Here is a 14,241-nt window from a genome sequence, read left to right as displayed (position 1 = left end):
ATTAATATTCAGTATTATATTTAAATCAGTATTATATTTAAAATTAATATCATATACTAAATACAATAAAATAAGTATACTTAAAATTTGATTATATAATCAAATAATTTGTAAATTATAAGTAGGAAGTTCCGCATAACGAATGATGCTATGCATATTTCCATCAGTTGATACATTTCCATAAACTTTGAAATAATTTTATTAATAATATTATTATTAGAAATTATTAACATAACATATATTATAATTAAAATAATATTAATATAACATTAAGATTAAAATTTAATTAGATCTTATTAAAGTGTAATAATAAATATTATATGATATATTACAGTTAACATTATTGGAAAATATTATACGTATAAAAGAGAACATTGTTTATTTATTATTTCAAAAGTTTACGGAAATAATATCAACCAATGAAACTATGCATAATTTGTGCGTCATTCACTACGCGGAACTTCCTACTTGTATTTTACAAATTATATTTATTTATAAAAAGATTGGCATATAAATTACATAGACAGAGGTTGTGGATTTTACATGGCGAATTGCATTTAAAAGCGGTAACATGATTGGCATTCAAACGGCAGGTAATGAATTCGGGCGAGCCAACTCTCGCGTGGAATTTTTCTCTCGAGAAAGATACACGATCAGGACCTAGATTCACGATAAACGTTTCAAATTACCCCGTCGCGTTCTCGCGAAACCACGCAAACTCTCGCTTGCAGCTATAAGTAGCGAACGTGTAACTAATGATACTCGATCAGCTCTATCGAAATAGATAACAAAGTCAATTTAGAAAAGCCGTAACGCGTCGGAGATCTCTCCAGCCGTATCGCTCTCCAGCGTTGTCCATTAACGTCGCGTCCGGATGAATAGGTGCATCTCAGCATATATATAGTAACGACGAACGGCACGTTCATACGAATTCGGTCGGCTTGCTCGGGTCGTTAAAGCGAAATGCGGCGATGGCAACGCGCGGACCTTTATTATGATTCGCTGGTTCGCGGTTTCGGAACCCCGTACGATAACATTATCGTATATTTATCGGGAGGGTAAATAACCCCAGGGAAGAAGGGCAAGCGCGCGCGCGGTTTCACTCTTGGTAAAAATAGCCGCGACGATCGTGCAAACCCACGTCTCCGAGAAGCTACACGAGTAACATTGCTTTCGTCTAACTGCCCGCTGCAATCTCGAGCTGCAATACACAGCTGCCGCGTGACACGGATGAATGGAGATAATGATGGTCATCCTTCACTTTTACCGCCAAATATTCGACCTAATAAACCACGGTCGTCTCGTACGTGAGACTCCGTTTTCTCGAGTTTCGTTTTATCTAAGTATATCTAAGTATCTTGAAGTATGCCGAGTCGTTATGTTTCTGGTTGATGTGCAATTAAAGTCGATTAATTGCACGTAGACAATTATATATAAATGTATGTAGCGTAACGAAAATATTATGTCTGCGTCTGACATATATGTTATCATTGTATAAATTACGTAATTGAAGTTAAAAAATTCTTTTTAAGTCGTGTTGATAAAATTATTAATCTAAATTATATATAAAATATTTTTTTTGCGTAAAGTTTCATTAATAATATGAAATTCATAGTAGTTTGAGAAAATAATAGTAGTTTGTTAATACTATAAAAAAAAATCTTTTCTTTCAGTCGTTGAAAACTATAGAAGAAGGATGCACGTTATATAGATCAAACTGCCAGTTGAATAAGGTATATAAAGCTATCCAAGTCGATAAATCTTCGAGAGGTAATATAGAATACGAATTACCCGCCACTACTCGAAGCCTTTTTTCCCCCGGAAGTGGTCAGGAAGAGCCTAAGTGGTAGTTGCACCCTTTAGTACCGTGCACTTTGCGTGGTTTACGAAGCAGCGTGCAAGGAGGTCGAGCCCGTAAAAATCTTGCGGTAAAGAAAAAGAAGTGTAGCGGGAATGGTGGGAGGAAGCGTAACCTGTTAAGGGTGTATAATGCGAGAGGGGCGAAAGCAGCGGCGCAGCGGGCGGGAGGGTGGCGAAGGCGGAGATGTACACGAGTCCTTAAACAAAGCCAAAAACACTTAAAGCAGCGCGCGCGTGAGAAAGGAGTGATAAAAACGCCGCTAAGAGTTCAATAAGTATTCTCCTTAGAGCCAATAACAACCACTCCTCCTTTTCTGTCGCTTTCAACCACCATCCGCCCTTCCTCTGTTCTCTTTGCGCCTTCCCGCGTCTCCGTTGTCCCCGCGCGAGGAAAATCGTTTGCTTCGAAACTCCGAGCCTGTTGTAATCCTGGAGCCGATAATCTCCGATCCCGTCCCTCCTCTTGTCAACGTCGTATCCTTGGTCCTTGTTCGTTCGTCCCCTTGTCTCGAAGATAGGAAGGGAATGGCGCGCGTTCTGTTCTCACCGACGATGCCTTTTAACGGATAAGAATTTGCTCCAACGGACAATGTCTTTATTGAGAAGCCATCGCGCGCCATGGAGCACCGGAATGATTTTTATTATTCGTCGATTAAAGGAACGTAATGGCAGTTTCAAGTCCCTCCCGAGCGACGGGATGATTTAAAGACGATAATGAGGAGTAAATAATGCGATAGTGTCTTCGAAAGAGGGGAGCAAGGATGAGTGTCTCAGGGAGAGATGGTCGCGCGATACTCTGGAGTATGCCCATGAATTATGGAGACTTCGGAAGTACGTTAGTTTATGACGGGTCGATAATTATCAGACACGTGTGTCAATGTATATTGCTGTAACTGATACCGTCTTTACTCCGATAACAATTTGGATATCTAATATATATATATATATATGTTGTCTGATTCCAAACGTAAAAATTGTACAATATGAATAAATATAAATTTCTCAATCTCATATAAACTACTAGATTATAACATTATCCAAAACTTCAAACAAGACAAATCTTATTGTTAGAACGCATTCGTGAACATTTTGCTTCCGCGTATTTACCTCTTCGATGGGATGATGCACGCGCAATTCTTTGGCATATTAATAACATTTTTATCACTTGATGTCGGTGACGCACGCAGCTCAGGAGCTTCGCTTATTTTTTTCGGGAAGCGTTGACAAGCAAGTCAGATTATATCAGCTATCTTTTTCCGAGAGCTTGTTAGCTGATAAGAATTATCACTTTATACTTATCAATCGACGCCAGTTTCGATCAACAAAGTTTTGACATTAAAGAATAAACTGCTTCTAGACAATTTTGAATAATTAATTTTAATTAGCAATATTTGCTTGTACCTACTTTCATTAGATTATAATCAGAATTCGATTCTCGATCGCTACTATATTAGATTCGGAAGAGCAGTGCCAACAAGTCATGAATTTCCTTGAGTTCTTTTGTTATAACATTTTGTTATTTTTAACCTTCATGTATGTTAAAATGTAAATCATTTCTGTAAATCATTTAGTTTCAAAATATATTTTTATTAAAACAATGTTCATATCAAAGTACTTGATAAATAATAAACAAAATTTAAGCCAAAAATACATTTTTTTTAAATTAAATTCATGACATATTGAATACAAATAACGGCGATCTATGAAAATAATGATTAAAAATAAATAAAATTAAGTGTAATTTGATATTATAAATTTAACAATGTAGTTTCGCTATCAAAAACTTTCGTGTGGAGCGACGTGCACATGTACGATAAGCTGTTTTATTTTCCATATTTGCAAATGTGTCACCCATAATGCGGAACGAAGTGATGATTCGAGATTGCAAATGTCTTCGTGTTCTGCGACTCATTATCTCAATTTTAGAGCTACCAGTATTATATACGAATCATAGCTTCGACCACCAACGGCCGTCTCCGTCATGGCATGTCTGTAATTTCAACAAGACATTGTGAGCGATCCACGCTGTCCCCGTGGCACCCTGTCCGTCACCCCCGAAGACAGGCTCGCGCTTCGCGCATTTAAATCGTGCGTTCCAGAAAGCGTCCCGCTCGTTCCGCCGGAAATAAATCACTCCCATCGCGCGTCTGAATCACAGTCCCGTGCAAGAACGTCAGAAAACGCGAGGATTTCTTTATTTTTGGTGATGGTTCCGTTAAAGTTCTATATATCACTCGAATGCGATATTGAAATGTTCATCGTCCAATCTAAATCCAATACAAGCGGATATAAAATTGTTGTCTTTTTCTCTTCTATAGTATATTATTAGACGGAAGAATCATAGAAAGAGAGATAGAGGAGAGAAACGCTTTTTCCCGGATAGGATGTGGCCAGATATTAGAATCGTTGCAACCGCGTAACATCCTATAAACATGGCAATAATAAAAATTAGCGCGATGGATAAAGCATTGCGATAAGCGCTCTTGTCCGCGATTCATTCCGTTTCCGTTTCCTGTCGCATAACCACGCCAGACTGTATCGAAACGATGAATATCGATGTAGGACAAGCGTCCTCGATTTGATGCCACAGTAGCAGACATTCGCGAATCCTCGATTAGGTCCCTCAACGAAACGAGATTTTAACAATGTTTACGCTGCTTAAACTGTCGCGATAACGATGGCGTTGACATTTCTATATATTTTTAAGTCGTAAGACAAGAGATTTTATTGAGATTCGTGGAATCTTGAACACGCGTATAATTGCCACGAGCGCATATAAGTAACTTCAAGTGTTTCATCTACATTTATCTCCCGATACGCACAATAAATTACAATGGTGGAAATGTTCTCCATGTTTAGTCTTTGAGTTCCATCAACATTGCTGTCTCCTTGTCTCTATTGCTGCAGAAATTGGATATAGTGACAATGATAACATACGCGCTACCGAGGTGGCAAAGAGCCTTCGGGGCTTTGTGTAGCTTGTGTCGCGGCGACAAATTGAATTCGTCACGGCTGCGGCTCTAAATTCTCACTATTTTGTTGCTGTACTTATCTTCGGCATTTTGTCGCGTCACCGGTCGTCTTACTTTCCGCAGCTGCTTGATCTTAATTAAATATCAGAAATCTCTGGCATCTTTAAAACTTGTAATATATATTCATTTATCCTTAACGCTTCATGCCATGAGTCTCCAGCAATAATTACTTCAAGTTATCGCGAGCATGCTTGGTCAATGAATAAAGAGAATCATTGTTTTAACGTTATTTGTCAAGTCGCGATGACAAACTAGGATCGGTTTCATGTAAGCTGTTTGAAGACATTGCTGGAATTACATTGAAATCTATACGTGTCAACAAAAATGTCTTTCACTCTTTCAAACGATAATTTTAAATTACGAAAAATACGATTATTACATAATAGCGTGACACGAGTTTAATTTGCATTCATTGCAATTGGAAATTATTAATTATTCAATCTGCCTGTCACATCGATTCTCGAATATTTCACCGATTATCTCGGGGTAACGCAAGCGCGATGCATGCTAGTGATTGACAGTGATTGCTGCCAAAAGGTACGATGGGAGCTCGAGTCATTTGATCGTTGTAGCGTAACAAATGATTCACTCTCCGCGCAATTATAACAGAAAATATAATGGTCCTTCGAATATTTATCAATTCATTAACAAAATAATAATGACAATGTAGGATTCGAGCCATTTTATATTTCTGAGAATCATAAATGAGTCCTTAACGACTTCGGCGAAGTTCAAAATTATTTTATTTCGGATCGTTTCTTTCGACTGTCACGAGACGCTTAAAGGGTGACAAAGAGAAGAGGAAAGAGCGAGAGAAAGAGGAATAGAGAACTTCTGGCAGCGTGGCGAGATGAAAGAGACACCGTGATACTCGTGCCAAAGCAAATACGCTCGGCGAGTGTTTCAAAACACGTTGGCTAATGTACCGAGCACGGTAGATCGAAAAATAACCGAGAGCGTTATCCGCGCTTCTTCTTCTCATGTCCTATTCCCGCGTATCGTCCTACGAAGTGAGATTACCACTGGAACAGTTGCGCGGTCGTTCTGTGCAAAAGGCATAACAGAACATCTCTTTCTTGTCGTATCTTCGTTCGCAATGTTGCACCGAAGTGACTACGCCAGTCGAAGTGTACATAATGGTATAAAGGCCAAACATAATTCCTGAATGTGTTGAAAATTTATATTTTTATTTGCTTACGTTCTCTGCTGTTTATTTTAATTATTTATGATTAAATGTATAAATTATAAGTTAGGCCGACTTTCATCTTAAAATTCCATCGGTCACTTTGTAGAGCGGAATATCATTTGTGAATGGTGGTATAGGCCGACAATCTGAGATACTGAATAACTTTGTCATTTTGTACTTCCGTCATGACTGCAGCGTCGACAGATGAACTTCTTTGAAAGCTGCCATGGAATTTCCATTTCCCTTTCATTCTGCATTAGTGACGATTGTAAAATTACTTTCTTAGGAATCTCACATGAGTATTTATTAGGAACATTTTTTATAATTAAAATTCTTTTGATAATTAAAATTCTTAAAAGAATATAAAAAAAAATTATAACTCGACTCAGATATAAAGCGACTCAGATATAAAAAAATATCTGTGATATGTCAGTATGTTTATTGTTCTATTACGTTATATGTTTTACAATTTTCTCACATGATCTTTAAGTCTGACTGTTCGAGTCTTATCATCACAGACTTCTTTGTGTGAGCCAATCGGAACTTTATCCGTTTGTCGCAATTAACAACGAGATATCGGTAACGGACGCCATATTGGTAACGCCGATGATAGGCTCGTAAGTATATCCATAACGATATTACCATATTTGCCCTGATAGGAAGATTTGCTGATAATTAGTGCGATAAGGAACAATCGACTGCGCAATACACAATGATACGGCGCGACAAACAATCGGGTCGTGGCTCAAACGAACGACAAATTTTATCATGCCTCTGGCACGACGATTACATGTCTGTATGTGCACATTATACATATAACGGATATATATCGTACTTATCCGCGAAGTATCCGCGGCGCCATGTGCCATAAAACAGATTAGACTTACATTGAACTGACGGATCTATTAGTGGGTGGAGTAACTAAGAGCTTTTACAATTATGTAACCGTTTCTATATAAGATCATAATTATATGAGTCACACACACATATATATATGTATGTTGTTAAAAATTATATATTTTAAATGTTGCATATGCAGAATATTTTGAATAACATATTTTATATTTTTTATCGAAAAATAATGAATTAAAGATCATGTGAGAAAATGTAAAATCATACAACGTAATATTTAGAATAATAAACATACTGATGTATCATAGATAATTTTTTACATCTGAGTCGCTTATAGTTTTTTCATATTTTTTTGATAATTTTAATTTAATTATCAAAAAAACGTAAAAAATATTCCTAAATTTTCTCAATGTATGTCTAAAACAATTTAAATATTGTTAATATAATGTATATTTTTTAATTTATTTATATATAAATAAATTATATTTATATATATTAATTTGAATATTTATTTATATATATTAATTTGAAAATTTTCATAGTACATTTGTAATTAAAATTTATAATCTGTATATACAAAAAATAATTATTCAATGTTTACGCAGTGTGAACAAGCTTTAGAACAAATTTTGTATCTTAGATACCGCATAGTTTTGCAGTACCAAATGCGATATGAAGTGTAATAATTTCTGTCCATATTGTATTTGCATACGTCTCATCAAGAATCCACCTTGCGGTATGCGCGGAAAGGATTCGCGGTTGCATTGAGGTTTTCGAGAGGGTTTCGACTTGAAGATACTGACTGGTCGGACGGTTCGACAGGCAGGGAAGTGGTTGGCAAAAATCTGGGAATATTTATACTCGAGCGAAAATGACGTGGGTTAGAAGTGCAACGAATGCTTATCATACTCGCGACTTTTTTTAACGATAGCTGCTCAGCTTATGCCAGACGTCAGGGAAAACTAATATCATTAGAGATTTATTTCGTAAGTTTCGAGTAAAATAAAGTATATAAACTCGCGATATAACTCGTTCGCTTTTCCACTTCTTTCCCTTTTCAAAACAAAAATCATTCTCTTCTCTTCTGTCTTGTTTCTTTTCCTTTGCCCTTTTACATTGAATTCCTATATCTGATCAATCCAACTGTCAGTTTTATGGTTATCGCTATTGCTGGCATCGATGTTCCGAACAGAATATTTGTAATGGTTGTTCATATCATTTCAAGAGTTTTTTTTTAACAATTTTCTGAGTTACTCTTGACATCATTTCATACCGACGAATAACAGTATGCCAATCTGATTAAGCACGAGTAAATATTGTGTTGCATTAACGGTGCGGTGCACCTCAAGAGCGAATTATCCGTAAGCAACGTTTTCGATCTACATCACCTAACCCGAGCGCAATCAGGAATAGCCGCGTTCTCCCTCGAGTTGTGCGTATGTACGCGGTAAAGGAAAAAAGAGGGAGAGGAAAGACGACCCGCATGCTCCATCATCGTCGGCTGAAACATTAATTAGAAAATCTGAATAATTAGGAACTAACTTTCGCGCGACGTGTAAAACTCGTTTCGCCCCGATCCGCGCATGAACATATACACGTGTGTGGTGCGATGCGTGGTTGCGTCTGTTTCGTACTCTGCAGTCGGAGGGAGTCCTCCACCTTCCTCTCTGCCGACCTCGACGGCGAAGGAGGAAAGGGTAGAAAGCAAACGGCAGGGTCTCACCCTTCTACACCTTCGCTCTTTTAGCTTTTTAAAAAAGGTTCTCCAGTTCGAACAGATCGATCGACCTCATACTCTTCTCCACACATCGAGATGTGTATCTGGTCACGGGGCTCGCTGATTGTATCGTAATTACGGTTTTAAATATACTTCATCGAGCACGCGAGCTTACGAACTCGGCGATATAGGGGATGGCGGCCGGCGCTGGAATAAGGTAGAGGTGAAAGGAGACAGTTAATGCCCGTGCCCTTCGATTTAACGTCGACACGAGCGCACACGAGGTGTATTGCAAGCAGCACGCTCAGAGGGGATGGTTGGCGGTCGGTTGGGTAGTCGATGGGGTGGCGGGCCGCTCGGCCACCTCATCGGTAGGCAATCTTTTCTTATCGGGTCACAGGAGATTTATAGAAACGAGCCGCGATGGCGTATTGTCATGACTTGGCCCTGTGCACGTGAAGTCGATCTGGAACACGATATATGTGTGTGTGTGTGTGTGTGTGTGTGTGTGTGTGTGTGTGTGTGTGTGTGTGTGTGTGTGTGTGTGTGTGTGTGTGTGTGTGCGCGTGTGTGTGTGTGTGTGTGTGTGTGTGTCTATACATCGGCGGCCCGAGTTTACGTGTATCGGTGTATGACGGAAAGTAGCTACCAGATGGAATTATTACTCACAACCGTGACTAAGCCGGGCTTGAAAATTACGTGCTCGATCCGCAAAGACGATACACCGCGAAATATGTCGGTCTCTATTGCGCCGATCAAAGGATTGTGAAGTTCGCAATCGTTTGCGCCATTAAATTATTACTGCACGCGGCGTACATAGTTCCAGCCAGTCGAACTTGATGTATGAGACTTTCTTACGTTATATGCAGCTTTCTATGCAGTAATTCCAGATCGTCCATGCTTATTATCGAATGACGTAGAAATGGTCATTATAGATACTGTTGAAAGAAGCTCTGATTCTGATACTATGTTTAAGAATAATTGTGAAGAAACGCGACTTACTTTATCTTCGCTTTTACACTCATTTTATCTTTTTATTATTTAATTAGAAATTATAACGTCTAGATACGATTCGTTTAGCTAAAATTATATATTTCAAAGTCTTCAAGAAATACATAAAAATAAATTATTTGAAATAAAATGACACGTCTATTATATTTCTAAAATCTTATGATTAAAATTTTTAATATATGAAAGAGAACGAAAAAGAAACAGAATAATGATAAGAATAATGATAAAACTGACACAACTTAAAAGGTAGATTAAGTAATAAAGAACGAAATAATATTTTTAATTTGGGATAATTTACGAAGTATTCAAAAATTTTCAGCAGAGAAAATTATTCGTATCTTCGTCAATTCGCGGGAAATATCGGTATGATTGAATTCGCTTTTTCACCGCCTTCTTTCGGTCGACTTTTCTCCATTGGTCAGTCAGATATCATTCGCCTTCCAATCTCACCGAAAAAGATAATACCGAAAGGATGAAGCTCTCCTGTCGACGTCCCGAACGCGCGTTGGCGCACATGAAACGGAAGAGAGTACCGGCAGAAAAACGGCGGCGTCTCTCGAAATTAATTCTTTTTTTCTCCGAGAGATAAAAACCTAACGAAGCCGCGCGCGCGAGCTTTATTACGCGAAAGCGAACGACGGAAGAGAGGTATATACGGACGGACGTAGGTGGAGGCTCCGAATGAGGAAGCGGGAGAGGAAAGCGGGAAAGAGATAGGGATACGTGCGAGGGGGAGGAGGGGGGGGGAGGGATTGATATAGGTGTTCCTGGTAGCGATGGCGATGGGACGAAGGGTGGACGCGGGGGAGCACCAAGGGGTGGCTGGGGGCAGCGGAGGGGGCGGCCGAGACACAAATACGCTGAAAATTAGATTCATAACTTTTCTGCTGCGCTTTCGCGGCGGAACGACTAAAGGCTGCCCGGGCTAGTTAAAAATTCCGTGTGCCCGCGAATATCAGTCCCTATCTCCTCCACCTCATCCTTCTCATCCTCATTCTCATCCTCTTGCCCGCCTTCTCTCCACATGCATGTGCGTATGCGTGTGTATATGTATATGTATATGTATGAATATATATCTATATAAAAAAATCCCACCTCCGCCGTATATGAGAGAGGTGGTGGACTACCATCCTGCACCGACACCCTCCTTCTCACTCTCCTTCTTCTCCACCCTCGCTCCTCTCCTACGGTTCGCACGCACGGTTATATCCTACCTATACCTTTCTCCACCTACAACCTACACGCCTCCATCGTCCAGACGGACGACGGGAATTATCTCCGTTTTTCCGCAAACGCGATTAACCAGAAACGTCGTTCAGCAAGCCCTCCGGGCCCTCTCGACCGGCAGGGATATCCTCCTCCTCCCCGTCGTTCTGTCTCGCTTGTTCCTCCTTTGGCTTTCGACTCGACTCGACTTCGTCGATTGATAATTCACGATTAATCCTTCGCGAGAGCGGACTTCTCCCGTGCCGCCCCGAGGCTGCCTCGAGTTCACGGCGAATTTCGTGGCAGCCGATAATTTCATTGTACTTGAAATCCGAGACGCGGGAGAAAGGAAAAAAGGGATGCGCGTTTCTTGCTGCGAATTCAGACTCTAACCAATGAGAATCGTGATCGAACGGTCTGAAGCTTCCTATGATAACGAGCGGTGGTTTCTGCGGTTCGCGATTATCGATACCGCTAACTTCCGTGTAATTGATAGCTAAGCTCCAGTTTCTTTGCTCAAAACGAGTATTACCCGTGATGAAATATGATTAATAACGCGCACTTATTATGTCATGTAAAATATGTATATGTACTGCACACGTATATGCAATTTGTACTAATTACATCTTTTTCTACACTTTACTCATTATATTTTTGATAATGCCGAAAAACGACATTTCTAATCTTGAAGTATATATCAATTAATTTTCATTTTATCTTATTATATCTTTTATCCCTTTCATCCCTTTTGTATCCCTTAATAAATTTTTATATTTAAAAAATACTTGGTAATATACTCATATTTTTAATAGTATCTGTTTTCAAGACATTTATGTACGTATGTCCGGCACGTAACTCTCACGGCCAGTGTATTAAGCGGCGACACGTTTTTGAATTTATGAATTTATTTCGAGCGACAACTAGTCACAGGTCGATGATTATAATAATAAACGACAACGTCGACGAAGAACGGCAGATTGTCAGTAGCATTTCTTTCGCAATGAAATGCTTGGTATTATCAACTGTGTACACACGTTCAAACATCGAATGCTTACATATATGTATCCTGTCGATTGGCAGAATGTCAAAATCTCGTTGGTTGATTCGTAAAGTGTTTGCGCGAAACATAGAAATAAACAATCAAAAATGTAATAATAACAAGATATTTCTTGGCGCAACTGTAATATTTCGCGTATACGAAAGGTATGCAAAATATTAAATAAATCGAACACACTGGCTGCGAGATGAGAGACGGGCGGAAAACGTTTATATAAATAATACTCTTTGATCCTATTCAATGTAGCTAGTGCATTTTACTTCGAAGATCTCTTGAAATCGTTACAGTGACATTTTGTAATCGCTTGAATTATATGCTCGACGAAATATTTCGGAAGTTATTTTGGCCGATGTAAAATACTTCCTGTTTATTCACACGCATCTTTATTTACTGAAAAAAGGCAACACGTAAATTATTCATTCGTGCACGTGGATAAACTCCGAGGACTCAATAAACCAAGCTCTGATATAATATCAATAAAAACTACATGTACTATAAAATTATACATTTCATTCTCGAAAGTAGTTAACGCGCATAAAAGAACACTAATATAAAAGCAAGAATATCAGAAACGTTCATGTCGTCGGAAATTCCGAACGACTCTTTTCTGTAGTCCAAATTGCTTGGTCTTTCCATATCTTTCTTTATCCGAAAGAGATGCATATACGTGGCTTCCTCCGCAAAGCCAGATTGTATTGAGCCCCGATGAGGACATAACTTATCAGTCGTTCAGGTTTTCCTCGATGAAGCCCTCTCTCGACTCCACCTTCGTTTTTACGTCGGCACAAGTATATGATATTTAAAATTAATCCTTCCTTTGTGCTGCCTCGCTGCCTACCCGCTCGCTCGCTCGGCTGTCTGTCTGTCTGTCTTTTTATCGTACCGATATGGAGTCGTATAAATTTTACTCCATTATTCGTTTCGTTCGCGGTTGGGATCGGGGGCAAGAGGCGAGGAGTTAAGAGAGATCGGCAGAGGGAAGGGAGAAAGTTAGTAGGAGAGATGGACTGAAAGAGGGGAGAGTGGTTTGATTCCGGAAGAAGGGGAGCGACGGTTCGTCTTTTTGTCTTTGCCGGTGTACCGTGAGGCTTTCATTTCGAATCCTCAATCACCGTCGGTAATCAATCACAATTGAACTCGAGCGGTGAGGACGCAGCGAGATGAAAAAAAACGAGGAAACAGCCTAAGCAAAAAAGCGAGAGGAAGATGAGGAGTCAACGTGAACGAGGCGCGGATTGCCCGATCTTGGATCTCGAATACCAGATATCATTGCACGTATGTAACAACGTGCATACAACAAGGCAGATTAGATCAAACGAGATTATATCACGTCAAGTTGTGCTTAATACAATTTTAAATTTTAGAGTGAAAGAAATGGATTTGGAATTTATAATTCTCCTAAGTTTGATGCATAAATATATACCAAGCTTTAAAACTGTATGACACAAGCCAGACAGAATCGCTCGTCGTGCAGATCGTATAATATGTATCGCGGATAAGAATACACACAAAATCGCGACGTGGATATGCCGACCAGTTACGCCGACATTAAGTAGTGATGCCCGCCGCAAGTCAGACGGCGAACCGGAGGGGTGAGGGTTCGCCGGGCTCGTAGGATTCGAGCCAGGAGGTGGAGAAGGTGGAGGCGGCTCAGGTCGGTCCGTGAATGCCTTTTGATGCTACCCCACCCGCGATCCGAAGGATAATGCACAAACCAAAGGATAATTCCCGATACGGGGACGAAATCCGAGCGGAAGAGCAAGAGAAGGGGGCGGCGTGCGGAGGGCGCGGGGTGGTCGGGGCAAAAAACTCTTATTTAAAAATGTATTTACCGTCTGGCTCGCAAGAATCGCCATCCGCCTGGAAAGTTCGCTTTTTACCCTTCTGCTTCTGCTTCTGTGTATAAGTTCGTATGCGTACGCGGGTGTGTATGTATGAGAGTCCGCTTACCGCTTTATCCGCGGAGATGTAGAAATCGTGGGGAGGACGCAGATACGGAGGGAGGAGGGGAGCGAGCATCTACCCATTCTGATCTACACGTGTGCCTGGGTATGTATGTACGTGTGCGTGTCCGTGTAGACGTTTGCCAGCGACTCCTTCGTCCGTCTGTCGCTTTTCCGTGCTTGAACGCCAGACGCTTGAACGCGAAAGCTTTTCAGATCGACGTAGAGGCACGTAGATTCGAGACCGAAACGATGGACAAAGGAAAGACTGATAACCCTCGATGTAACTCGTGGTAATCGTGATGGATATCGAATACGAGCGAAAATCAAATCATAATAAATAATCATAATAATTTAAACATAATAATTATAATATA

The 14,241-nt window shown here is 39.8% G+C and overlaps 1 protein-coding gene across 4 annotated transcripts in view; it reads left to right on the top strand.

Moving 5' to 3' along the window:
• Nucleotides 1-14,241, top strand: part of LOC108685697 (homeobox protein cut) — a 133,051-nt gene that overhangs the window by 67,923 nt on the left and 50,887 nt on the right. The window lies entirely within an intron of this gene.

The sequence above is a fragment of the Atta colombica genome, unplaced genomic scaffold, assembly GCF_001594045.1.
Source record: "Atta colombica isolate Treedump-2 unplaced genomic scaffold, Acol1.0 scaffold155, whole genome shotgun sequence".
Classification (NCBI taxonomy): domain Eukaryota; kingdom Metazoa; phylum Arthropoda; class Insecta; order Hymenoptera; family Formicidae; genus Atta; species Atta colombica.
Note: the sequence above shows the minus strand (reverse complement) of the source record. Positions and strands in the feature narration are given on the sequence as shown.